Genomic DNA, 25,827 nt, shown 5'->3' on the forward strand with positions numbered 1-25,827 from the left:
AACTACAAAAGCCACGTCCTTCCCAGAACGGAATCAAGCATCCGAGGACCGGGCCGGTTTCTAGGTAACACCTCTCATCAGCCCGGCTAGCTTGACTCCAGTGGTGTGGAGTGCCTGGGACCCACGTCTGAGCATCCCCAGCGCACTTAGCGCGGTATTGCAAACAAAACAGGTGATGGACCGAATGTGGATCAATGTCACACATTCAACCCAGTCAAAAGATCTGGGCCCAAATCCATCGTTTTTTTGCACTCAACACCACCCTGGGTTAGGCAATGGCGATATGCAAATCAGCTCTGACCCTGAGCCCCATGGGAACAGTCCAGTCCGAACTACAAAAGCCATGTCCTTCCCAGAACGGAATCAAGCATCCGAGGACCGGACCGGTTTCGAGGTAACACTTCTCATCAGCCCGGCTAGCTTGACTCCAGTGGTGTGGAGTGCCTGGGACCCACGTCTGAGCATCCCCAGCGCACTTAGGGCGGTATGCAAACAAAACAGGTGATGGACCGAATGTGGATCAATGTCACACATTCAACCCAGTCAAAAGATCTGGGCCCAAATCCATCGTTTTTTTGCACTCCACACCACCCTGGGTTAGACAATGGCGATATGCAAATCAGCTCTGACCCTGTGCCCCATGGGAACAGTCCAGTCCGAACTACAAAAGCCATGTCCTTCCCAGAATGCAATCAAGCATCCGAGGACCGGACTGGTTTCGAGGTAACACCTCTCCTCAGCCCAGCTAGCTTGACTCCAGTGGTGTGGAGTGCCTGGGACCCACGTCTGAGCATCCCCAGCGCACTTAGGGCGGTATTGCAAACAAAACAGGTGATGGACCGAATGTGGATCAATGTCACACATTCAAGCCAGTCAAAAGATCTGGGCCCAAATCCATCAATTTTTTGCACTCCACACCACCCTGGGTTAGACAATGGCGATATGCAAATCAGCTCTCACCCTGTGCCCCATGGGAACAGTCCAGTCCGAACTACAAAAGCCATGTCCTTCCCAGAACGGAATCAAGCATCCGAGGACCGGACCGGTTTCGAGGTAATACTTCTCATCAGCCTGGCTAGCTTGACTCCAGTGGTGTGGAGTGCCTGGGACCCACGTCTGAGCATCCCCAGCGCACTTAGGGCGGTATTGCAAACAAAACAGGTGATGGACCGAATGTGGATCAATGTCACACATTCAACCCAGTCAAAAGATCTGGGCCCAAATCCATCGTTTTTTTGCACTCCACACCACCCTGGGTTAGACAATGGCGATATGCAAATCTGCTCTGACCCTGTGCCCCATGGGAACAGTCCAGTCCGAACTACAAAAGCCATGTCCTTCCCAGAACGGAATCAAGCATCCGAGGACCGGACCGGTTTCGAGGTAACACTTCTCATCAGCCTGGCTAGCTTGACTCCAGTGGTGTGGAGTGCCTGGGACCCACGTCTGAGCATCCCCAGCGCACTTAGGGCGGTATTGCAAACAAAACAGGTGATGGACCGAATGTGGATCAATGTCACACATTCAACCCAGTCAAAAGATCTGGGCCCAAATCCATCGTTTTTTTGCACTCCACACCACCCTGGGTTAGACAATGGCGATATGCAAATCTGCTCTGACCCTGTGCCCCATGGAAACAGTCCAGTCCGAACTACAAAAGCCATGTCCTTCCCAGAACGGAATCAGGCATCCGAGGACCGGACCGGTTTCGAGGTAACACCTCTCATCAGCCCGGCTAGCTTGACTCCAGTGGTGTGGAGTGCCTGGGACCCACATCTGAGCATCCCCAGCGCACTTAGGGCGGTATTGCAAACAAAACAGGTGATGGACCGAATGTGGATCAATGTCACACATTCAACCCAGTCAAAAGATCTGGGCCCAAATCCATCGTTTTTTTGCACTCCATACCACCCTGGGTTAGACAATGGCGATATGCAAATCAGCTCTGACCCTGTGCCCCATGGGAACAGTCCAGTCCGAACTACAAAAGCCATGTCCTTCCCAGAACGGAATCAAGCATCCGAGGACCGGACCGGTTTCGAGGTAACACCTCTCATCAGCCCGGGTAGCTTGACTCCAGTGGTGTGGAGTGCCTGGGACCCACGTCTGAGCATCCCCAGCACACTTAGGGCGGTATTGCAAACAAAACAGATGATAGACCGAATGTGGATCAATGTCACACATTCAACCCAGTCAAAAGATCTGGGCCCAAATCCATCGTTTTTTTGCACTCCACACCACCCTGGGTTAGACAATGGTGATATGCAAATCAGCTCTGACCCTGTGCCCCATGGGAACAGTCCAGTCCGAACTACAAAAGCAATGTCCTTCCCAGAACGGAATCAAGCATCCGAGGACCGGACCGGTTTCGAGGTAACACCTCTCATCAGCCCGGCTAGCTTGACTCCAGTGGTGTGGAGTGCCTGGGACCCACGTCTGAGCATCCCCAGCGCACTTAGGGCGGTATTGCAAACAAAACAGGTGATGGACCGAATGTGGATCAATGTCACACATTCAACCCAGTCAAAATATCTGGGCCCAAATCCATCGTTTTTTTGCACTCCACACCACCCTGGGTTAGACAAGGGCGATATGCAAATCAGCTCTGACCCTGTGCCCCATGGGAACAGTCCAGTCCGAACTACAAAAGCCATGTCCTTCCCAGAACGGAATCAAGCATCCGAGGACCGGACCGGTTTCGAGGTAACACTTCTCATCAGCCCGGCTAGCTTGACTCCAGTGGTGTGGAGTGCCTGGGACCCACGTCTGAGCATCCCCAGCGCACGTAGGGCAGTATTGCAAACACAACAGGTGATGGACCGAATGTGGATCAATGTCACACATTCAACCCAGTCAAAAGATCTGGGCCCAAATCCATCGTTTTTTTGCACTCCACACCACCCTGGGTTAGACAATGGCGATATGCAAATCAGCTCTGACCCTGTGCCCCATGGGAACAGTCCAGTCCGAACTACAAAAGCCATGTCCTTCCCAGAATGGAATCAAGCATCCGAGGACCGGACTGGTTTCGAGGTAACACCTCTCCTCAGCCCGGCTAGCTTGACTCCAGTGGTGTGGAGTGCCTGGGACCCACGTCTGAGCATCCCCAGCGCACTTAGGGCGGTATTGCAAACAAAACAGGTGATGGACCGAATGTGGATCAATGTCACACATTCAAGCCAGTCAAAAGATCTGGGCCCAAATCCATCATTTTTTTGCACTCCACACCACCCTGGGTTAGACAATGGCGATATGCAAATCAGCTCTCACCCTGTGCCCCATGGGAACAGTCCAGTCTGAACTACAAAAGCCATGTCCTTCCCAGAACGGAATCAAGCATCCGAGGACCGGACCGGTTTCGAGGTAACACTTCTCATCAGCCTGGCTAGCTTGACTCCAGTGGTGTGGAGTGCCTGGAACCCACGTCTGAGCATCCTCAGCGCACTTAGGGCGGTATTGCAAACAAAACAGGTGATGGACCGAATGTGGATCAATGTCACACATTCAACCCAGTCAAAAGATCTGGGCCCAAATCCATCGTTTTTTGCACTCCACACCACCCTGGGTTAGACAATGGCGATATGCAAATCTGCTCTGACCCTGTGCCCCATGGGAACAGTCCAGTCCGAACTACAAAAGCCATGTCCTTCCCAGAACGGAATCAGGCATCCGAGGACCGGACCCGTTTCGAGGTAACACCTCTCATCAGCCCGGCTAGCTTGACTCCAGTGGTGTGGAGTGCCTGGGACCCATATCTGAGCATCCCCAGCGCACTTAGGGCGGTATTGCAAACAAAACAGGTGATGGACCGAATGTGGATCAATGTCACACATTCAACCCAGTCAAAAGATCTGGGCCCAAATCCATCGTTTTTTTGCACTCCACACCACCCCGGGTTAGACAATGGCGATATGCAAATCAGCTCTGACCCTGTGCCCCATGGGAACAGTCCAGTCCGAACTACAAAAGCCATGTCCTTCCCAGAACGGAATCAAGCATCCGAGGACCGGACCGGTTTCGAGGTAACACCTCTCATCAGCCCGGCTAGCTTGACTCCAGTGGTGTGGAGTGCCTGGGACCCACGTCTGAGCATCCCCAGCGCACTTAGGGCGGTATTGCAAACAAAACAGGTGATGGACCGAATGTGAATCAATGTCACACATTCAACCCAGTCAAAAGATCTGGGCCCAAATCCATCGTTTTTTTGCACTCCACACCACCCTGGGTTAGACAATGGCGATATGCAAATCAGCTCTGACCCTGTGCCCCATGGGAACAGTCCAGTCCGAACTACAAAAGCCATGTCCTTCCCAGAACGGAATCAAGCATCTGAGGACCGGACCGGTTACGAGGTAACACCTCTCATCAGCCCGGCTAGCTTGACTCCAGTGGTGTGGAGTGCCTGGGACCCACGTCTGAGCATCCCCAGCGCACTTAGGGCGGTATTGCAAACAAAACAGGTGATGGACCGAATGTGGATCAATGTCACACATTCAACCCAGTCAAAAGATCTGGGCCCAAATCCATCGTTTTTTTGCTCTCCACACCACCCTGGGTTAGACAATGGCGGTATGCAAATCAGCTCTGACCCTGTGCCCCATGGGAACAGTCCAGTCCGAACTACAAAAGCCATGTCCTTCCCAGAATGCAATCAAGCATCCGAGGACCGGACTGGTTTCGAGGTAACACCTCTCCTTAGCCCGGCTAGCTTGACTCCAGTGGTGTGGAGTGCCTGGGACCCACATCTGAGCATCCCCAGCGCACTTAGGGCGGTATTGCAAACAAAACAGGTGATGGACCGAATGTGGATCAATGTCACACATTCAAGCCAGTCAAAAGATCTGGGCCCAAATCCATCATTTTTTTGCACTCCACACCACCCTGGGTTAGACAATGGCGATATGCAAATCAGCTCTCACCCTGTGCCCCATGGGAACAGTCCAGCCCGAACTACAAAAGCCATGTCCTTCCCAGAACGGAATCAAGCATCCGAGGACCGGACCGGTTTCGAGGTAACACTTCTCATCAGCCTGGCTAGCTTGACTCCAGTGGTGTGGAGTGCCTGGGACCCACGTCTGAGCATCCGCAGCGCACTTAGGGCGGTATTGCAAACAAAACAGGTGATGGACCGAATGTGGATCAATGTCACACATTCAACCCAGTCAAAAGATCTGGGCCCAAATCCATCGTTTTTTTGCACTCCACACCACCCTGGGTTAGACAATGTCGATATGCAAATCTGCTCTGACCCTGTGCCCCATGGGAACAGTCCAGTCCGAACTACAAAAGCCATGTCCTTCCCAGAACGGAATCAGGCATCCGAGGACCGGACCGGTTTCGAGGTAACACCTCTCATCAGCCCGGCTAGCTTGACTCCAGTGGTGTGGAGTGCCTGGGACCCACATCTGAGCATCCCCAGCGCACTTAGGGCGGTATTGCAAACAAAACAGATGATGGACCGAATGTGGATCAATGTCACACATTCAACCCAGTCAAAAGATCTGGGCCCAAATCCATCGTTTTTTTGCACTCCACACCACCCTGGGTTAGACAATGGTGATATGCAAATCAGCTCTGACCCTGTGCCCCATGGGAACAGTCCAGTCTGAACTACAAAAGCCATGTCCTTCCCAGAACGGAATAAAGCATCCAAAGACCGGACCGGTTTCGAGGTAACACCTCTCATCAGCCCGGCTAGCTTGACTCCAGTGGTGTGGAGTGCCTGGGACCCATGTCTGAGCATCCCCAGCGCACTTAGGGTGGTATTGCAAACAAAACAGGTGATGGATCGATTGTGGATCAATGTCACACATTCAACCCAGTCAAAAGATCTGGGCCCAAATCCATCGTTTTTTGCACTCCACACCAACCTGGGTTAGACAATGGCGATATGCAAATCAGCTCTGACCCTGTGCCCCATGGGAACAGTCCAGTCCGAACTACAAAAGCCATGTCCTTCCCAGAACGGAATCAAGCATCCGAGGACCGGACCGGTTTCGAGGTAACACTTCTCATCAGCCCGGTTAGCATGACTCCAGTGGTGTGGAGTGCCTGGGACCCACGTCTGAGCATCCCCAGCGCACTTAGGGCGGTATTGCAAACAAAACAGGTGATGGACCGAATGTGGATCAATGTCACACATTCAACCCAGTCAAAAGATCTGGGCCCAAATCCATCGTTTTTTTGCACTCCACACCACCCTGGGTTAGACAATGGCGATATGCAAATCAGCTCTGACCCTGTGCCCCATGGGAACAGTCCAGTCCGAACTACAAAAGCCATGTCCTTCCCAGAACGGAATCAAGCATCCGAGGACCAGACCGGTTTCAAGGTAACACTTCTCATCAGCCTGGCTAGCTTGACTCCAGTGGTGTGGAGTGCCTGGGACCCACGTCTGAGCATCCCCAGCGCACTTAGGGCGGTATTGCAAACAAAACAGGTGATGGACCGAATGTGGATCAATGTCACACATTCAACCCAGTCAAAAGATCTGGGCCCAAATCCATCGTTTTTTTGCACTCCACACCACCCCGGGTTAGACAATGGCGATATGCAAATCAGCTCTGACCCTGTGCCCCATGGGAACAGTCCAGTCCGAACTACAAAAGCCATGTCCTTCCCAGAACGGAATCAAGCATCCGAGGACCGGACCGGTTTCGAGGTAACACCTCTCATCAGCCCGGCTAGCTTGACTCCAGTGGTGTGGAGTGCCTGGGACCCACGTCTGAGCATCCCCAGCGCACTTAGGGCGGTATTGCAAACAAAACAGGTGATGGACCGAATGTGAATCAATGTCACACATTCAACCCAGTCAAAAGATCTGGGCCCAAATCCATCGTTTTTTTGCACTCCACACCACCCTGGGTTAGACAATGGCGATATGCAAATCAGCTCTGACCCTGTGCCCCATGGGAACAGTCCAGTCCGAACTACAAAAGCCATGTCCTTCCCAGAACGGAATCAAGCATCTGAGGACCGGACCGGTTACGAGGTAACACCTCTCATCAGCCCGGCTAGCTTGACTCCAGTGGTGTGGAGTGCCTGGGACCCACGTCTGAGCATCCTCAGCGCACTTAGGGTGGTATTGCAAACAAAACAGGTGATGGACTGAATGTGGATCAATGTCACACATTCAACCCAGTCAAAAGATCTGGGCCCAAATCCATCGTTTTTTTGCTCTCCACACCACCCTGGGTTAGACAATGGCGGTATGCAAATCAGCTCTGACCCTGTGCCCCATGGGAACAGTCCAGTCCGAACTACAAAAGCCATGTCCTTCCCAGAATGCAATCAAGCATCCGAGGACCGGACTGGTTTCGAGGTAACACCTCTCCTTAGCCCGGCTAGCTTGACTCCAGTGGTGTGGAGTGCCTGGGACCCACATCTGAGCATCCCCAGCGCACTTAGGGCGGTATTGCAAACAAAACAGGTGATGGACCGAATGTGGATCAATGTCACACATTCAAGCCAGTTAAAAGATCTGGGCCCAAATCCATCATTTTTTTGCACTCCACACCACCCTGGGTTAGACAATGGCGATATGCAAATCAGCTCTCACCCTGTGCCCCATGGGAACAGTCCAGTCCGAACTACAAAAGCCATGTCCTTCCCAGAACGGAATCAAGCATCCGAGGACCGGACCGGTTTCGAGGTAACACCTCTCATCAGCCCGGCTAGCTTGACTCCAGTGGTGTGGAGTGCCTGGGACCCACATCTGAGCATCCCCAGCGCACTTAGGGCGGTATTGCAAACAAAACAGATGATGGACCGAATGTGGATCAATGTCACACATTCAACCCAGTCAAAAGATCTGGGCCCAAATCCATCGTTTTTTTGCACTCCACACCACCCTGGGTTAGACAATGGTGATATGCAAATCAGCTCTGACCCTGTGCCCCATGGGAACAGTCCAGTCCGAACTACAAAAGCCATGTCCTTCCCAGAACGGAATCAAGCATCCAAAGACCGGACCGGTTTCGAGGTAACACCTCTCATCAGCCCGGCTAGCTTGACTCCAGTGGTGTGGAGTGCCTGGGACCCACGTCTGAGCATCCCCAGCGCACTTAGGGCGGTATTGCAAACAAAACAGGTGATGGATCGATTGTGGATCAATGTCACACATTCAACCCAGTCAAAAGATCTGGGCCCAAATCCATCGTTTTTTTGCACTCCACACCAACCTGGGTTAGACAATGGCGATATGCAAATCAGCTCTGACCCTGTGCCCCATGGGAACAGTCCAGTCCGAACTACAAAAGCCATGTCCTTCCCAGAACGGAATCAAGCATCCGAGGACCGGATCGGTTTCGAGGTAACACTTCTCATCAGCCCGGCTAGCATGACTCCAGTGGTGTGGAGTGCCTGGGACCCACGTCTGAGCATCCCCAGCGCACTTAGGGCGGTATTGCAAACAAAACAGGTGATGGACCGAATGTGGATCAATGTCACACATTCAACCCAGTCAAAAGATCTGGGCCCAAATCCATCGTTTTTTGCACTCCACACCACCCTGGGTTAGACAATGGCGATATGCAAATCTGCTCTGACCCTGTGCCCCATGGGAACAGTCCAGTCCGAACTACAAAAGCCATGTCCTTCCCAGAACGGAATCAGGCATCCGAGGACCGGACCCGTTTCGAGGTAACACCTCTCATCAGCCCGGCTAGCTTGACTCCAGTGGTGTGGAGTGCCTGGGACCCACATCTGAGCATCCCCAGCGCACTTAGCGCGGTATTGCAAACAAAACAGGTGATGGACCGAATGTGGATCAATGTCACACATTCAACCCAGTCAAAAGATCTGGGCCCAAATCCATCGTTTTTTTGCACTCCACACCACCCTGGGTTAGACAATGGCGATATGCAAATCAGCTCTGACCCTGTGCCCCATGGGAACAGTCCAGTCCGAACTACAAAAGCCATGTTCTTCCCAGAACGGAATCAAGCATCCGAGGACCGGACCGGTTTCGAGGTAACACCTCTCATCAGCCCGGCTAGCTTGACTCCAGTGGTGTGGAGTGCCTGGGACCCACGTCTGAGCATCCCAGGCGCACTTAGGGCGGTATTGCAAACAAAACAGGTGATGGACCGAATGTGGATCAATGTCACACATTCAACCCAGTCAAAAGATCTGGGCCCAAATCCATCGTTTTTTTGCACTCCATACCACCCTGGGTTAGACAATGGCGATATGCTAATCTGCTCTGACCCTGTGCCCCATGGGAACAGTCCAGTCCGAACTACAAAAGCCATGTCCTTCCCAGAACGGAATCAAGCATCCGAGGACCGGACCGGTTTCGAGGTAACACCTCTCATCAGCCCGGCTAGCTTGACTCCAGTGGTGTGGAGTGCCTGGGACCCACATCTGAGCATCCCCAGCGCACTTAGGGCGGTATTGCAAACAAAACAGATGATGGACCGAATGTGGATCAATGTCACACATTCAACCCAGTCAAAAGATCTGGGCCCAAATCCATCGTTTTTTTGCACTCCACACCACCCTGGGTTAGACAATGGCGATATGCAAATCAGCTCTGACCCTGTGCCCCATGGGAACAGTCCAGTCCGAACTATAAAAGCCATGTCCTTCCCAGAACGGAATCAAGCATCCGAGGACCGGACCGGTTTCGAGGTAGCACCTCTCATCAGCCCGGCTAGCTTGACTCCAGTGGTGTGGAGTGCCTGGGTCCCACGTCTGAGCATCCCCAGCGCACTTAGGGCGGTATTGCAAACGAAACAGGTGATGGATCGATTGTGGATCAATGTCACACATTCAACCCAGTCAAAAGATCTGGGCCCAAATCCATCGTTTTTTTGCACTCCACACCAACCTGGGTTAGACAATGGCGATATGCAAATCAGCTCTGACCCTGTGCCCCATGGGAACAGTCCAGTCCGAACTACAAAAGCCATGTCCTTCCCAGAACGGAATCAAGCATCCGAGGACCGGACCGGTTTCGAGGTAACACTTCTCATCAGCCCGGCTAGCATGACTCCAGTGGTGTGGAGTGCCTGGGACCCACGTCTGAGCATCCCCAGCGCACTTAGGGCGGTATTGCAAACAAAACAGGTGATGGACCGAATGTGGATCAATGTCACACATTCAACCCAGTCAAAAGATCTGGGCCCAAATCCATCGTTTTTTTGCACTCCACACCACCCTGGGTTAGACAATGGCGATATGCAAATCAGCTCTGACCCTGTGCCCCATGGGAACAGTCCAGTCCGAACTACAAAAGCCATGTCCTTCCCAGAACGGAATCAAGCATCCGAGGACCAGACCGGTTTCAAGGTAACACTTCTCATCAGCCTGGCTAGCTTGACTCCAGTGGTGTGGAGTGCCTGGGACCCACGTCTGAGCATCCCCAGCGCACTTAGGGCGGTATTGCAAACAAAACAGGTGATGGACCGAATGTGGATCAATGTCACACATTCAACCCAGTCAAAAGATCTGGGCCCAAATCCATCGTTTTTTGCACTCCACACCACCCTGGGTTAGACAATGGCGATATGCAAATCTGCTCTGACCCTGTGCCCCATGGGAACAGTCCAGTCCGAACTACAAAAGCCATGTCCTTCCCAGAACGGAATCAGGCATCCGAGGACTGGACCCGTTTCGAGGTAACACCTCTCATCAGCCCGGCTAGCTTGACTCCAGTGGTGTGGAGTGCCTGGGACCCACATCTGAGCATCCCCAGCGCACTTAGGGCGGTATTGCAAACAAAACAGGTGATGGACCGAATGTGGATCAATGTCACACATTCAACCCAGTCAAAAGATCTGGGCCCAAATCCATCGTTTTTTTGCACTCCACACCACCCTGGGTTAGACAATGGCGATATGCAAATCAGCTCTGACCCTGTGCCCCATGGGAACAGTCCAGTCCGAACTACAAAAGCCATGTCCTTCCCAGAACGGAATCAAGCATCCGAGGACCGGACCGGTTTCGAGGTAACACCTCTCATCAGCCCGGCTAGCTTGACTCCAGTGGTGTGGAGTGCCTGGGACCCACGTCTGAGCATCCCCAGCGCACTTAGGGCGGTATTGCAAACAAAACAGGTGATAGACCGAATGTGGATCAATGTCACACATTCAACCCAGTCAAAAGATCTGGGCCCAAATCCATCGTTTTTTTGCACTCCACACCACCCTGGGTTAGACAATGACGATATGCAAATCAGCTCTGACCCTGTGCCCCATGGGAACAGTCCAGTCCAAACTACAAAAGCCATGTCCTTCCCAGAACGGAATCAAGCATCTGAGGACCGGACCGGTTACGAGGTAACACCTCTCATCAGCCCGGCTAGCTTGACTCCAGTGGTGTGGAGTGCCTGGGACCCACGTCTGAGCATCCCCAGCGCACTTAGGGCGGTATTGCAAACAAAACAGGTGATGGACCGAATGTGGATCAATGTCACACATTCAACCCAGTCAAAAGATCTGGTCCCAAATCCATCGTTTTTTTGCTCTCCACACCACCCTGGGTTAGACAATGGCGGTATGCAAATCAGCTCTGACCCTGTGCCCCATGGGAACAGTCCAGTCTGAACTACAAAAGCCATGTCCTTCCCAGAACGGAATCAAGCATCAGAGGACCGGACGGGTTTCGAGGTAACACCTCTCATCAGCCCGGCTAGCTTGACTCCAGTGGTGTGGAGTGCCTGGGACCCACGTCTGAGCATCCCCAGCGCACTTAGGGCGGTATTGCAAACAAAACAGGTGATGGACCGAATGTGGATCAATGTCACACATTCAACCCAGTCAAAAGATCTGGGCCCAAATCCATCATTTTTTTGCACTCCACACCACCCTGGGTTAGACAATGGCGATATGCAAATCAGCTCTCACCCTGTGCCCCATGGGAACAGTCCAGTCCGAACTACAAAAGCCATGTCCTTCCCAGAACGGAATCAAGCATCCGAGGACCGGACCGGTTTCGAGGTAACACTTCTCATCAGCCTGGCTAGCTTGACTCCAGTGGTGTGGAGTGCCTGGGACCCACGTCTGAGCATCCCCAGCGCACTTAGGGCAGCATTGCAAACAAAACAGGTGATGGACCGAATGTGGATCAATGTCACACATTCAACCCAGTCAAAAGATCTGGGCCCAAATCCATCGTTTTTTTGCACTCCACACCACCCTGGGTTAGACAATGGCGATATGCAAATCAGCTCTGACCCTGTGCCCCATGGGAACAGTCCAGTCCGAACTACAAAAGCCATGTCCTTCCCAGAACGGAATCAGGCATCCGAGGACCGGACCCGTTTCGAGGTAACACCTCTCATCAGCCCGGCTAGCTTGACTCCAGTGGTGTGGAGTGCCTGGGACTCACATCTGAGCATCCCCAACGCACTTAGGGCGGTATTGCAAACAAAACAGGTGATGGACCGAATGTGGATCAATGTCACACATTCAACCCGGTCAAAAGATCTGGGCCCAAATCCATCGTTTTTTTGCACTCCACACCAACCTGGTTTAGACAATGGCGATATGCAAATCAGCTCTGACCCTGTGCCCCATGGGAACAGTCCAGTCCGAACTACAAAAGCCATGTCCTTCCCAGAACGGAATCAAGCATCCGAGGACCGGACCGGTTTCGAGGTAACACCTCTCTTCAGCCCGGCTAGCTTGACTACAGTGGTGTGGAGTGCCTGGGACTCACGTCTGAGCTTCCCCAGCGCACTTAGGGCGGTATTGCAAACAAAACAGGTGATAGACCGAATGTGGATCAATGTCACACATTCAACCCAGTCAAAAGATCTGGGCCCAAATCCATCGTTTTTTTGCACTCCACACCACCCTGGGTTAGACAATGGCGATATGCAAATCAGCTCTGACCCTGTGCCCCATGGGAACAGTCCAGTCCGAACTACAAAAGCCATGTCCTTCCCAGAACGGAATCAAGAATCTGAGGACCGGACCGGTTACGAGGTAACACCTCTCATCAGCCCGGCTAGCTTGACTCCAGTGGTGTGGAGTGCCTGGGACCCACGTCTGAGCATCCCCAGCGCACTTAGGGCGGTATTGCAAACAAAACAGGTGATGGACCGAATGTGGATCAATGTCACACATTCAACCCAGTCAAAAGATCTGGGCCCAAATCCATCGTTTTTTTGCACTCCACACCACCCTGGGTTAGACAATGGCGGTATGCAAATCAGCTCTGACCCTGTGCCCCATGGGAACAGTCCAGTCCGAACTACAAAAGCCATGTCCTTCCCAGAACGGAATCAAGCATCAGAGGACCGGACCGGTTTCGAAGTAACACCTCTCATCAGCCCGGCTAGCTTGACTCCAGTGGTGTGGAGTGCCTGGGACCCACGTCTGAGCATCCCCAGCGCACTTAGGGCGGTATTGCAAACAAAACAGGTGATGGACCGAATGTGGATCAATGTCACACATTCAACCCAGTCAAAAGATCTGGGCCCAAATCCATCGTTTTTTTGCACTCCACACCACCCTGGGTTAGACAATGGCGATATTCAAATCAGCTCCGACCCTGTGCCCCATGGGAACAGTCCAGTCCGAACTACAAAAGCCATGTCCTTCCCAGAACGGAATCAAGCATCCGAGGACCGGACCGGTTCCGAGGTAACACCTCTCATCAGCCTGGCTAGCTTGACTCCAGTGGTGTGGAGTGCCTGGGACCCACGTCTGTGCATCCCCAGCGCACTTAGGGCAGTATTGCAAACAAAACAGGTGATGGACCGAATGTGGATCAATGTCACACATTCAACCCAGTCCAAAGATCTGGGCCCAAATCCATCGTTTTTTTTCACTCCACACCACCCTGGGTTAGACAATGGCGATATGCAAATCAGCTCTGACCCTGTGCCCCATGGGAACAGTCCAGTCCGAACTACAAAAGCCATGTCCTTCCCAGAACGGAATCAAGCATCCGAGGACCGGACCGGTTTCGAGGTAACACCTCTCATCAGCCCGGCTAGCTTGACTCCAGTGGTGTGGAGTGCCTGGGACCCACGTCTGAGCATCCCCAGCGCACTTAGGGCAGTATTGCAAACAAAACAGGTGATGGACCGAATGTGGATCAATGTCACATATTCAACCCAGTCAAAAGATCTGGGCCCCAATCCATCGTTTTTTTGCACTCCACACCACCCTGGGTTAGACAATGGCGATATGCAAATCAGCTCTGACCCTGTGCCCCATGGGAACAGTCCAGTCCAAACTACAAAAGCCATGTCCTTCCCAGAACTGAATCAAGCATCCGAGGACCGGACCGGTTTCAAAGTAACACCTCTCATCAGCCCGGCTAGCTTGACTCCAGTGGTGTGGAGTGCCTGGGACCCACGTCTGAGCATCCCCAGCGCACTTAGGGCGGTATTGCAAACAAAACAGGTGATGGACAAAATGTGGATCAATGTCACACATTCAACCCAGTCAAAAGATCTGGGCCCAAATCCATCGTTTTTTTGCACTCCACACCACCGTGGGTTAGACAATGGCGATATGCAAATCAGCTCTGACCCTGTGCCCCATGGGAACAGTCCAGTCCGAACCACAAAAGCCATGTCCTTCCCAGAACGGAATCAAGCATCCGAGGACCGTACCGGTTTCGAGGTAACACCTCTCATCAGCCCGGCTAGCTTGACTCCAGTGGTGTGGAGTGCCTGGGACCCACGTCTGAGCATCCCCAGCGCACTTAGGGCGGTATTGCAAACAAAACAGGTGATGGACCGAATGTGGATCAATGTCACACATTCAACCCAGTCAAAAGATCTGGGCCCAAATCCATCGTTTTTTTGCACTCCACACCAGCCTGGGTTAGACAATGGCGATATGCAAATCAGCTCTGACCCTGTGCCCCATGGGAACAGTCCAGTCCGAAATACAAAAGCCATGTCCTTCCCAGAACGGAATCAAGCATCCGAGGACCGGACCGGTTTCGAGGTAACACCTCTCATCAGCCCGGCTAGCTTGACTCCAGTGGTGTGGAGTGCCTGGGACCCACGTCTGAGCATCCCCAGCGCACTTAGGGCGGTATTGCAAACAAAACAGGTGATGGACCGAATGTGGTTCAATGTCACACATTCAACCCAGTCAAAAGATCTGGGCCCAAATCCATCGTTTTTTTGCACTCCACACCACCCTGGGTTAGACAATGGCGATATGCAAATCAGCTCTGACCCTGTGCCCCATGGGAAAAGTTCAGTCCGAACTACAAAAGCCATGTCCTTCCCAGAACGGAATCAAGCATCCGAGGACCGGACCGGTTTCGAGGTAACACCTCTCATCAGCCCGGCTAGCTTGACTCCAGTGGTGTGGAGTGCCTAGGACCCACGTCTGAGCATCCCCAGCGCACTTAGGGCGGTATTGCAAACAAAACAGGTGATGGACCGAATGTGGATCAATGTCACACATTCAACCCAGTCAAAAGATCTGGGCCCAAATCCATCGTTTTTTTGCACTCCACACCACCCTGGGTTAGACAATGGCGATATGCAAATCAGCTCTGACCCTGTGCCCCATGGGAACAGTCCAGTCCGAACTACAAAAGCCATGTCCTTCCCAGAACAGAATCAAGCATCCCGGTTTCGAGGTAACACCTCTCATCAGCCCGGCTAGCTTGACTCCAGTGGTGTGGAGTGCCTGGGACCCACGTCTGAGCATCCCCAGCGCACTTAGGGCGGTATTGCAAACAAAACAGGTGATGGACCGAATGTGGATCAATGTCACACATTCAACCCAGTCATAAGATCTGGGCCCAAATCCATCGTTTTTTTGCACTCCACACCACCCTGGGTTAGACAATGGCGATATGCAAATCAGCTCTGACCCTGTGCCCCATGGGAACAGTCCAGTCCGAACTACAAAAGCCATGTCCTTCCCAGAACGGAATCAAGCATCCGAGGACCTGACCGGTTTCGAGGTAACACCTCTCATCAGCCCGGCTAGCTTGACACCAGTGGTGTGGAGTGCCTGGGACCCACGTCTGAGCATCCCCTGCGCACTTAGGGCGGTATTGCAAACAAAACAGGTGATGGACCGAATGTGGATCAATGTCACACATTCAACCCAGTCAAAAGATCTGGGCCCAAATCCAACGTTTTTTTGCACTCCACACCACCCTGGGTTAGACAATGGCGATATGCAAATCAGCTCCGACCCTGTGCCCCATGGGAACAGTCCAGTCCGAACTACAAAAGCCATCTCCTTCCCAGAACGGAATCAAGCATCCGAGGACCGGACCGGTTTCGAGGTAACACCTCTCATCAGCCCGGCTAGCTTGACTCCAGTGGTGTGGAGTGCCTGGGACCCACGTCTGAGCATCCCCAGCGCACTTAGGGCGGTATTGCAAACAAAACAGGTGATGGATCGAATGTGGATCAATGTCACACATTCATCCCAGTCCAAAGATCTGGGCCCAAATCCATCGTTTTTTTGCACTCCACACCACCCTGGGTTAGACAATGGCGATATGCAAATCAGCTCTGACCCTGTGCCCCATGGGAACAGTCCAGTCCGAACTACAAAAGCCATGTCCTTCCCAGAACAGAATCAAGCATCCCGGTTTCGAGGTAACACCTCTCATCAGCCCGGCTAGCTTGACTCCAGTGGTGTGGAGTGCCTGGGACCCACGTCTGAGCATCCCCAGCGCACTTAGGGCGGTATTGCAAACAAAACAGGTGATGGACCGAATGTGGATCAATGTCACACATTCAACCCAGTCATAAGATCTGGGCCCAAATCCATCGTTTTTTTGCACTCCACACCACCCTGGGTTAGACAATGGCGATATGCAAATCAGCTCTGACCCTGTGCCCCATGGGAACAGTCCAGTCCGAACTACAAAAGCCATGTCCTTCCCAGAACGGAATCAAGCATCCGAGGACCAGACCGGTTTCGAGGTAACACCTCTCATCAGCCCGGCTAGCTTGACTCCAGTGGTGTGGAGTGCCTGGGACCCACGTCTGAGCATCCCCAGCGCACTTAGGGCGGTATTGCAAACAAAACAGGTGATGGACCGAATGTGGATCAATGTCACACATTCAACCCAGTCAAAAGATCTGGGCCCAAATCCATCGTTTTTTTGCACTCCACACCACCCTGGGTTAGACAATGGCGATATGCAAATCAGCTCTGACCCTGTGCCCCATGGGAGCAGTCCAGTCCGAACTACAAAAGCCATGTCCTTCCCAGAACGGAATCAAGCATCCGAGGACCGGACCGGTTTCGAGGTAACACCTCTCATCAGCCCGGCTAGCTTGACTCCAGTGGTGTGGAGTGCCTAGGACCCACGTCTGAGCATCCCCAGCGCACTTAGGGCGGTATTGCAAACAAAACAGGTGATGGACCGAATGTGGATCAATGTCACACATTCAACCCAGTCAAAAGATCTGGGCCCAAATCCATCGTTTTTTTGCACTCCACACCACCCTGGGTTAGACAATGGCGATATGCAAATCAGCTCTGACCCTGTGCCCCATGGGAACAGTCCAGTCCGAACTACAAAAGCCATGTCCTTCCCAGAACAGAATCAAGCATCCCGGTTTCGAGGTAACACCTCTCATCAGCCCGGCTAGCTTGACTCCAGTGGTGTGGAGTGCCTGGGACCCACGTCTGAGCATCCCCAGCGCACTTAGGGCGGTATTGCAAACAAAACAGGTGATGGACCGAATGTGGATCAATGTCACACATTCAACCCAGTCATAAGATCTGGGCCCAAATCCATCGTTTTTTTGCACTCCACACCACCCTGGGTTAGACAATGGCGATATGCAAATCAGCTCTGACCCTGTGCCCCATGGGAACAGTCCAGTCCGAACTACAAAAGCCATGTCCTTCCCAGAACGGAATCAAGCATCCGAGGACCTGACCGGTTTCGAGGTAACACCTCTCATCAGCCCGGCTAGCTTGACTCCAGTGGTGTGGAGTGCCTGGGACCCACGTCTGAGCATCCCCTGCGCACTTAGGGCGGTATTGCAAACAAAACAGGTGATGGACCGAATGTGGATCAATGTCACACATTCAACCCAGTCAAAAGATCTGGGCCCAAATCCAAGGTTTTTTTGCACTCCACACCACCCTGGGTTAGACAATGGCGATATGCAAATCAGCTCCGACCCTGTGCCCCATGGGAACAGTCCAGTCCGAACTACAAAAGCCATCTCCTTCCCAGAACGGAATCAAGCATCCGAGGACCGGACCGGTTTCGAGGTAACACCTCTCATCAGCCCGGCTAGCTTGACTCCAGTGGTGTGGAGTGCCTGGGACCCACGTCTGAGCATCCCCAGCGCACTTAGGGCGGTATTGCAAACAAAACAGGTGATGGACCGAATGTGGATCAATGTCACACATTCAACCCAGTCATAAGATCTGGGCCCAAATCCATCGTTTTTTTGCACTCCACACCACCCTGGGTTAGACAATGGCGATATGCAAATCAGCTCTGACCCTGTGCCCCATGGGAACAGTCCAGTCCGAACTACAAAAGCCATGTCCTTCCCAGAACGGAATCAAGCATCCGAGGACCGGACCGGTTTCGAGGTAACACCTCTCATCAGCCCGGCTAGCTTGACTCCAGTGGTGTGGAGTGCCTGGGACCCACGTCTGAGCATCCCCAGCGCACTTAGGGCGGTATTGCAAACAAAACAGGTGATGGACCGAATGTGGATCAATGTCACACATTCAACCCAGTCAAAAGATCTGGGCCCAAATCCATCGTTTTTTTGCACTCCACACCACCCTGGGTTAGACAATGGCGATATGCAAATCAGCTCTGACCCTGTGCCCCATGGGAACAGTCCAGTCCGAACTCCAAAAGCCATGTCCTTCCCAGAACGGAATCAAGCATCCGAGGACCAGACCTTTTTCGAGGTAACACCTCCCATCAGCCCGGCTAGTTTGACTCCAGTGGTGTGGAGTGCCTGGGACCCACGTCTGAGCATCCCCAGCGCACTTAGGGCAGTATTGCAAACAAAACAGGTGATGGACCGAATGTGGATCAATGTCACACATTTAACCCAGTCAAAAGATCTGGGCCCAAATCCATCGTTTTTTTGCACTCCACACCACCCTGGGTTAGACAATGGCGATATGCAAATCAGTTCTGACCCTGTGCCCCATGGGAACAGTCCAGTCCGAACTACAAAAGCCATGTCCTTCCCAGAACGGAATCAAGCATCCGAGGACCGGACCGGTTTCGAGGTAACACCTCTCATCAGCCCGGCTAGCTTGACTCCAGTGGTGTGGAGTGCCTGGGACCCACGTCTGAGCATCCCCTGCGCACTTAGGGCGGTATTGCAAACAAAACAGGTGATGGACCGAATGTGGATCAATGTCACACATTCAACCCAGTCAAAAGATCTGGGCCCAAATCCAACGTTTTTTTGCACTCCACACCACCCTGGGTTAGACAATGGCGATATGCAAATCAGCTCTGACCCTGTGCCCCATGGGAACAGTCGAGTCCGAACTAAAAAAGCCATGTCCTTCCCAGAACGGAATCAAGCATCCGAGGACCGGACCGGTTTCGAGGTAACACCTCTCATCAGCCCGGCTAGCTTGACTCCAGTGGTGTGGAGTGCCTGGGACCCACGTCTGAGCATCCCCAGCACACTTAGGGCGGTATTGCAAACAAAACAGGTGATGGATCGAATGTGGATCAATGTCACACATTCATCCCAGTCCAAAGATCTGGGCCCAAATCCATCGCTGGACCGGAAACAAGCTTCCGAAGACCGGTTTCTGGCATTCCAGACATCTTCAGCCTGGCTTGCTTGAATCCAGTGGCAAAGTGAGCAAGGGACTCACGTCTGAGCATACCCTGCCACACTTATGGCTGCCAAAAGTGGTACAAAAGGGGGTGGTGATGGACGGAGCATCTGAATCAATCAAACACTCACACCCAGTCAAAAGATTTGGGTTTAATCCATTATTGCCACTGGATTCAAGCAAACCGGGCCGAAGACGGCTGTAATGCCAGAAACCGGTCCCCGGGAGCTTGTTTCCTTCCCAGTGTAAGAATTGGCTTTTGTAGTTTGGTTTGCCCTGTTCCCATCATGCACTGGGACAGGAACAGACTAATTTGCATACAGCCAGGTTCTGAAACTGGGATGGTGCAGTGAGCTAAAAAATGGTGTTGGATCTAGCCCTGATCTTTTGACTGGGTGAGAGCTTTCTGCTTAATTCAGAGACTCTGTCCCTCACCACCCCTTGTTGTAAATATTTTTGTCCACCCTAAGCGTGGAAGGGTATTCTCAGATGTGAGACCCTTGCTCATTGCACCATCAGGATTCAAGCAAACCGGGCCGAAGACGGCTGTAATGCCAGAAACCGGTCCCCGGGAGCTTGTTTCCTTCCCAGTGTAAGAATTGGCTTTTGTAGTTTGGTTTGCCCTGTTCCCATCATGCACTGGGACAGGAACAGACTAATTTGCATACAGCCAGGTTCTGAAACTGGGATGGTGCAGTGAGCTAAAAAATGGTGTTGGATCTAGCCCTGATCTTTTGACTGGGTGAGAGCTTTCTGCTTAATTCAGAGACTCTGTCCCTCACCACCCCTTGTTGTAAATATTTTTGTCCACCCTAAGCGTGGAAGGGTATTCTCAGATGTGAGACCCTTGCTCATTGCACCATCAGGATTCAAGCAAACCGGGCCGAAGACGGCTGTAATGCCAGAAACCGGTCCCCGGGAGCTTGTTTCCTTCCCAGTGTAAGAATTGGCTTTTGTAGTTTGGTTTGCCCTGTTCCCATCATGCACTGGGACAGGAACAGACTGATTTGCATACAGCCAGGTTCTGAAACTGGGATGGTGCAGTGAGCTAAAAAATGGTGTTGGATCTAGCCCTGATCTTTTGACTGGGTGAGAGCTTTCTGCTTAATTCAGAGACTCTGTCCCTCACCACCCCTTGTTGTAAATATTTTTGTCCACCCTAAGCGTGGAAGGGTATTCTCAGATGTGAGACCCTTGCTCATTGCACCATCAGGATTCAAGCAAACCGGGCCGAAGACGGCTGTAATGCCAGAAACCGGTCCCCGGGAGCTTGTTTCCTTCCCAGTGTAAGAATTGGCTTTTGTAGTTTGGTTTGCCCTGTTCCCATCATGCACTGGGACAGGAACAGACTAATTTGCATACAGCCAGGTTCTGAAACTGGGATGGTGCAGTGAGCTAAAAAATGGTGTTGGATCTAGCCCTGATCTTTTGACTGGGTGAGAGCTTTCTGCTTACTTCAGAGACTCTGTCCCTCACCACCCCTTGTTGTAAATATTTTTGTCCACCCTAAGCGTGGAAGGGTATTCTCAGATGTGAGACCCTTGCTCATTGCACCATCAGGATTCAAGCAAACCGGGCCGAAGACGGCTGTAATGCCAGAAACCGGTCCCCGGGAGCTTGTTTCCTTCCCAGTGTAAGAATTGGCTTTTGTAGTTTGGTTTGCCCTGTTCCCATCATGCACTGGGACAGGAACAGACTAATTTGCATACAGCCAGGTTCTGAAACTGGGATGGTGCAGTGAGCTAAAAAATGGTGTTGGATCTAGCCCTGATCTTTTGACTGGGTGAGAGCTTTCTGCTTAATTCAGAGACTCTGTCCCTCACCACCCCTTGTTGTAAATATTTTTGTCCACCCTAAGCGTGGAAGGGTATTCTCAGATGTGAGACCCTTGCTCATTGCACCATCAGGATTCAAGCAAACCGGGCCGAAGACGGCTGTAATGCCAGAAACCGGTCCCCGGGAGCTTGTTTCCTTCCCAGTGTAAGAATTGGCTTTTGTAGTTTGGTTTGCCCTGTTCCCATCATGCACTGGGACAGGAACAGACTAATTTGCATACAGCCAGGTTCTGAAACTGGGATGGTGCAGTGAGCTAAAAAATGGTGTTGGATCTAGCCCTGATCTTTTGACTGGGTGAGAGCTTTCTGCTTAATTCAGAGACTCTGTCCCTCACCACCCCTTGTTGTAAATATTTTTGTCCACCCTAAGCGTGGAAGGGTATTCTCAGATGTGAGACCCTTGCTCATTGCACCATCAGGATTCAAGCAAACCGGGCCGAAGACGGCTGTAATGCCAGAAACCGGTCCCCGGGAGCTTGTTTCCTTCCCAGTGTAAGAATTGGCTTTTGTAGTTTGGTTTGCCCTGTTCCCATCATGCACTGGGACAGGAACAGACTAATTTGCATACAGCCAGGTTCTGAAACTGGGATGGTGCAGTGAGCTAAAAAATGGTGTTGGATCTAGCCCTGATCTTTTGACTGGGTGAGAGCTTTCTGCTTAATTCAGAGACTCTGTCCCTCACCACCCCTTGTTGTAAATATTTTTGTCCACCCTAAGCGTGGAAGGGTATTCTCAGATGTGAGACCCTTGCTCATTGCACCATCAGGATTCAAGCAAACCGGGCCGAAGACGGCTGTAATGCCAGAAACCGGTCCCCGGGAGCTTGTTTCCTTCCCAGTGTAAGAATTGGCTTTTGTAGTTTGGTTTGCCCTGTTCCCATCATGCACTGGGACAGGAACAGACTAATTTGCATACAGCCAGGTTCTGAAACTGGGATGGTGCAGTGAGCTAAAAAATGGTGTTGGATCTAGCCCTGATCTTTTGACTGGGTGAGAGCTTTCTGCTTAATTCAGAGACTCTGTCCCTCACCACCCCTTGTTGTAAATATTTTTGTCCACCCTAAGCGTGGAAGAGTATTCTTAGATGTGAGACCCTTGCTCATTGCACCATCAGGATTCAAGCAAACCGGGCCGAAGACGGCTGTAATGCCAGAAACCGGTCCCCGGGAGCTTGTTTCCTTCCCAGTGTAAGAATTGGCTTTTGTAGTTTGGTTTGCCCTGTTCCCATCATGCACTGGGACAGGAACAGACTAATTTGCATACAGCCAGGTTCTGAAACTGGGATGGTGCAGTGAGCTAAAAAATGGTGTTGGATCTAGCCCTGATCTTTTGACTGGGTGAGAGCTTTCTGCTTAATTCAGAGACTCTGTCCCTCACCACCCCTTGTTGTAAATATTTTTGTCCACCCTAAGCGTGGAAGGGTATTCTCAGATGTGAGACCCTTGCTCATTGCACCATCAGGATTCAAGCAAACCGGGCCGAAGACGGCTGTAATGCCAGAAACCGGTCCCCGGGAGCTTGTTTCCTTCCCAGTGTAAGAATTGGCTTTTGTAGTTTGGTTTGCCCTGTTCCCATCATGCACTGGGACAGGAACAGACTAATTTGCATACAGCCAGGTTCTGAAACTGGGATGGTGCAGTGAGCTAAAAAAAATGGTGTTGGATCTAGCCCTGATCTTTTGACTGGGTGAGAGCTTTCTGCTTAATTCAGAGACTCTGTCCCTCACCACCCCTTGTTGTAAATATTTTTGTCCACCCTAAGCGTGGAAGGGTATTCTCAGATGTGAGACCCTTGCTCATTGCACCATCAGGATTCAAGCAAACCGGGCCGAAGACGGCTGTAATGCCAGAAACCGGTCCCCGGGAGCTTGTTTCCTTCCCAGTGTAAGAATTGGCTTTTGTAGTTTGGTTTGCCCTGTTCCCATCATGCACTGGGACAGGAACAGACTAATTTGCATACAGCCAGGTTCTGAAACTGGGATGGTGCAGTGAGCTAAAAAATGGTGTTGGATCTAGCCCTGATCTTTTGACTGGGTGAGAGCTTTCTGCTTAATTCAGAGACTCTGTCCCTCACCACCCCTTGTTGTAAATATGGACTGTTCCCATGAGGCACAGGGTCAGACTGATTTGCATATGGCCATGTCTGAACTGGGGTGGCAGAGTGGGTTAAAAAACAGTGATGGATTAAGCCCAGATCTTTTGACTGGGTGTGAGTGTTTGATTGTTTCAGATGCTCCGTCCATCACCATCCCCTTTTGTACAGCTTTTGGCCGCCATAAGTGTGGCAGGGTATGCTCAGACGTGAGTCCCTTGCTCACTTTGCCACTGGATTCAAGCAAGCCGGCTGAAGACGGCTGGAATGCAAGAAACCGGTCCTCGGAAGCTTGTTTCCGGTCCAGGGAAGACATGGCTTGGCAGTTCGGGCTGGACTGTTCCCATGAGGAACAGGGTCAGACTGATTTGCATATGGCCATGTCTGAACTGGGGTGGCAGAGTGGGCTAAAGAACGGTGATGGATTAAACCCAGATATTTTGACTGGGTGTGAGAGTGTTTGATTGATTCAGATTCTCTGTCCATCACCACCCCCTTTTGTACCGCTTTTGGTCGCCATAAGTGTGGCAGGGTATGCTCAGACGTGAGTCCCTTGCTCACTTTGCCACTGGATTCAAGCAAGTCGGGCTGAAGACAGCTGGAATGCCTGAAACCGGTCCTCGGAAGCTTGTTTCCGGTCCAGGGAAGACATGGCTTGGCAGTTCGGGCTGGACTGTTCCCATGAGGCACAGGTTCAGACTGATTGCATATGGCCATGTCTGAACTGGGGTGCAGAGTGGGCTAAAGAACGGTGATGGATTAAACCCTGATCTTTTGACTGGGTGTGAGTGTTTGATTGATTCAGATGCTCCGTCCATCACCACCCCCTTTTGTACCGCTTTTGGCCGCCATAAGTGTGGCAGGGTATGCTCAGACGTGAGTCCCTTGCTCACTTTGCCACTGGATTCAAGCAAGCCAGGCTGAAGACGGCTGGAATGCCAGAAACCGGTCCTCGGAAGCTTGTTTCCAGTCCAGCGATGGATTTGGGCCCAGATCTTTGGACTGGGATGAATGTGTGACATTGATCCACATTCGGTCCATCACCTGTTTTGTTTGCAATTGCCGCCATAAGTGCGCTGGGGATGCTCAGACGTGGGTCCCAGGCACTCCACACCACTGGAGTCAAGCTAGCCGGGCTAATGAGAGGTGTTACCTCGAAACCGGTCCGGTCCTCGGATGCTTGATTCCGTTCTGGGAAGGACATGGCTTTTTTAGTTCGGACTGGACTGTTCCCATGGGGCACAGGGTCAGAGCTGATTTGCATATCACCATTGTCTAACCCAGGGTGGTGTGGAGTGCAAAGAAACGATGGATTCGGGCCCAGATCTTTGGACTGGGATGAATGTGTGACATTGATCCACATTCGGTCCATCACCTGTTTTGTTTGCAATTGCCGCCATAAGTGCGCTGGGGATGCTCAGACGTGGGTCCCAGGCACTCCACACCACTGGAGTCAAGCTAGCCGGGCTGATGAGAGGTGTTACCTCGAAACCGGTCCGGTCCTCGGATGCTTGATTCCGTTCTGGGAAGGACATGGCTTTTGTAGTTCGGACTGGACTGTTCCCATGGGGCACAGGGTCAGAGCTGATTTGCATATCGCCATTGTCTAACCCAGGGTGGCGTGGAGTGCAAAAAAACGATGGATTTGGGCCCAGATCTTTGGACTGGGATGAATGTGTGACATTGATCCACATTCGGTCCATCACCTGTTTTGTTTGCAATTGCCGCCATAAGTGCGCTGGGGATGCTCAGACGTGGGTCCCAGGCACTCCACACCACTGGAGTCAAGCTAGCCGGGCTGATGAGAGGTGTTACCTCGAAACCGGTCCGGTCCTCGGATGCTTGATTCCGTTCTGGGAAGGACATGGCTTTTGTAGTTCGGACTGGACTGTTCCCATGGGGCACAGGGTCAGAGCTGATTTGCATATCGCCATTGTCTAACCCAGGGTGGTGTGGAGTGCAAAAAAACGATGGATTTGTGCCCAGATCTTTGGACTGGGATGAATGTGTGACATTGATCCACATTCGGTCCATCACCTGTTTTGTTTGCAATTGCCGCCATAAGTGCGCTGGGGATGCTCAGACGTGGGTCCCAGGCACTCCACACCACTGGAGGTGGTTACCACGAAACCGGTCCGGTCCTCGGATGCTTGATTCCGTTCTGGAAAG

This window comes from Lissotriton vulgaris, chromosome 8, assembly GCF_964263255.1.
Source record: "Lissotriton vulgaris chromosome 8, aLisVul1.2, whole genome shotgun sequence".
Lineage (NCBI taxonomy): Eukaryota > Metazoa > Chordata > Amphibia > Caudata > Salamandridae > Lissotriton > Lissotriton vulgaris.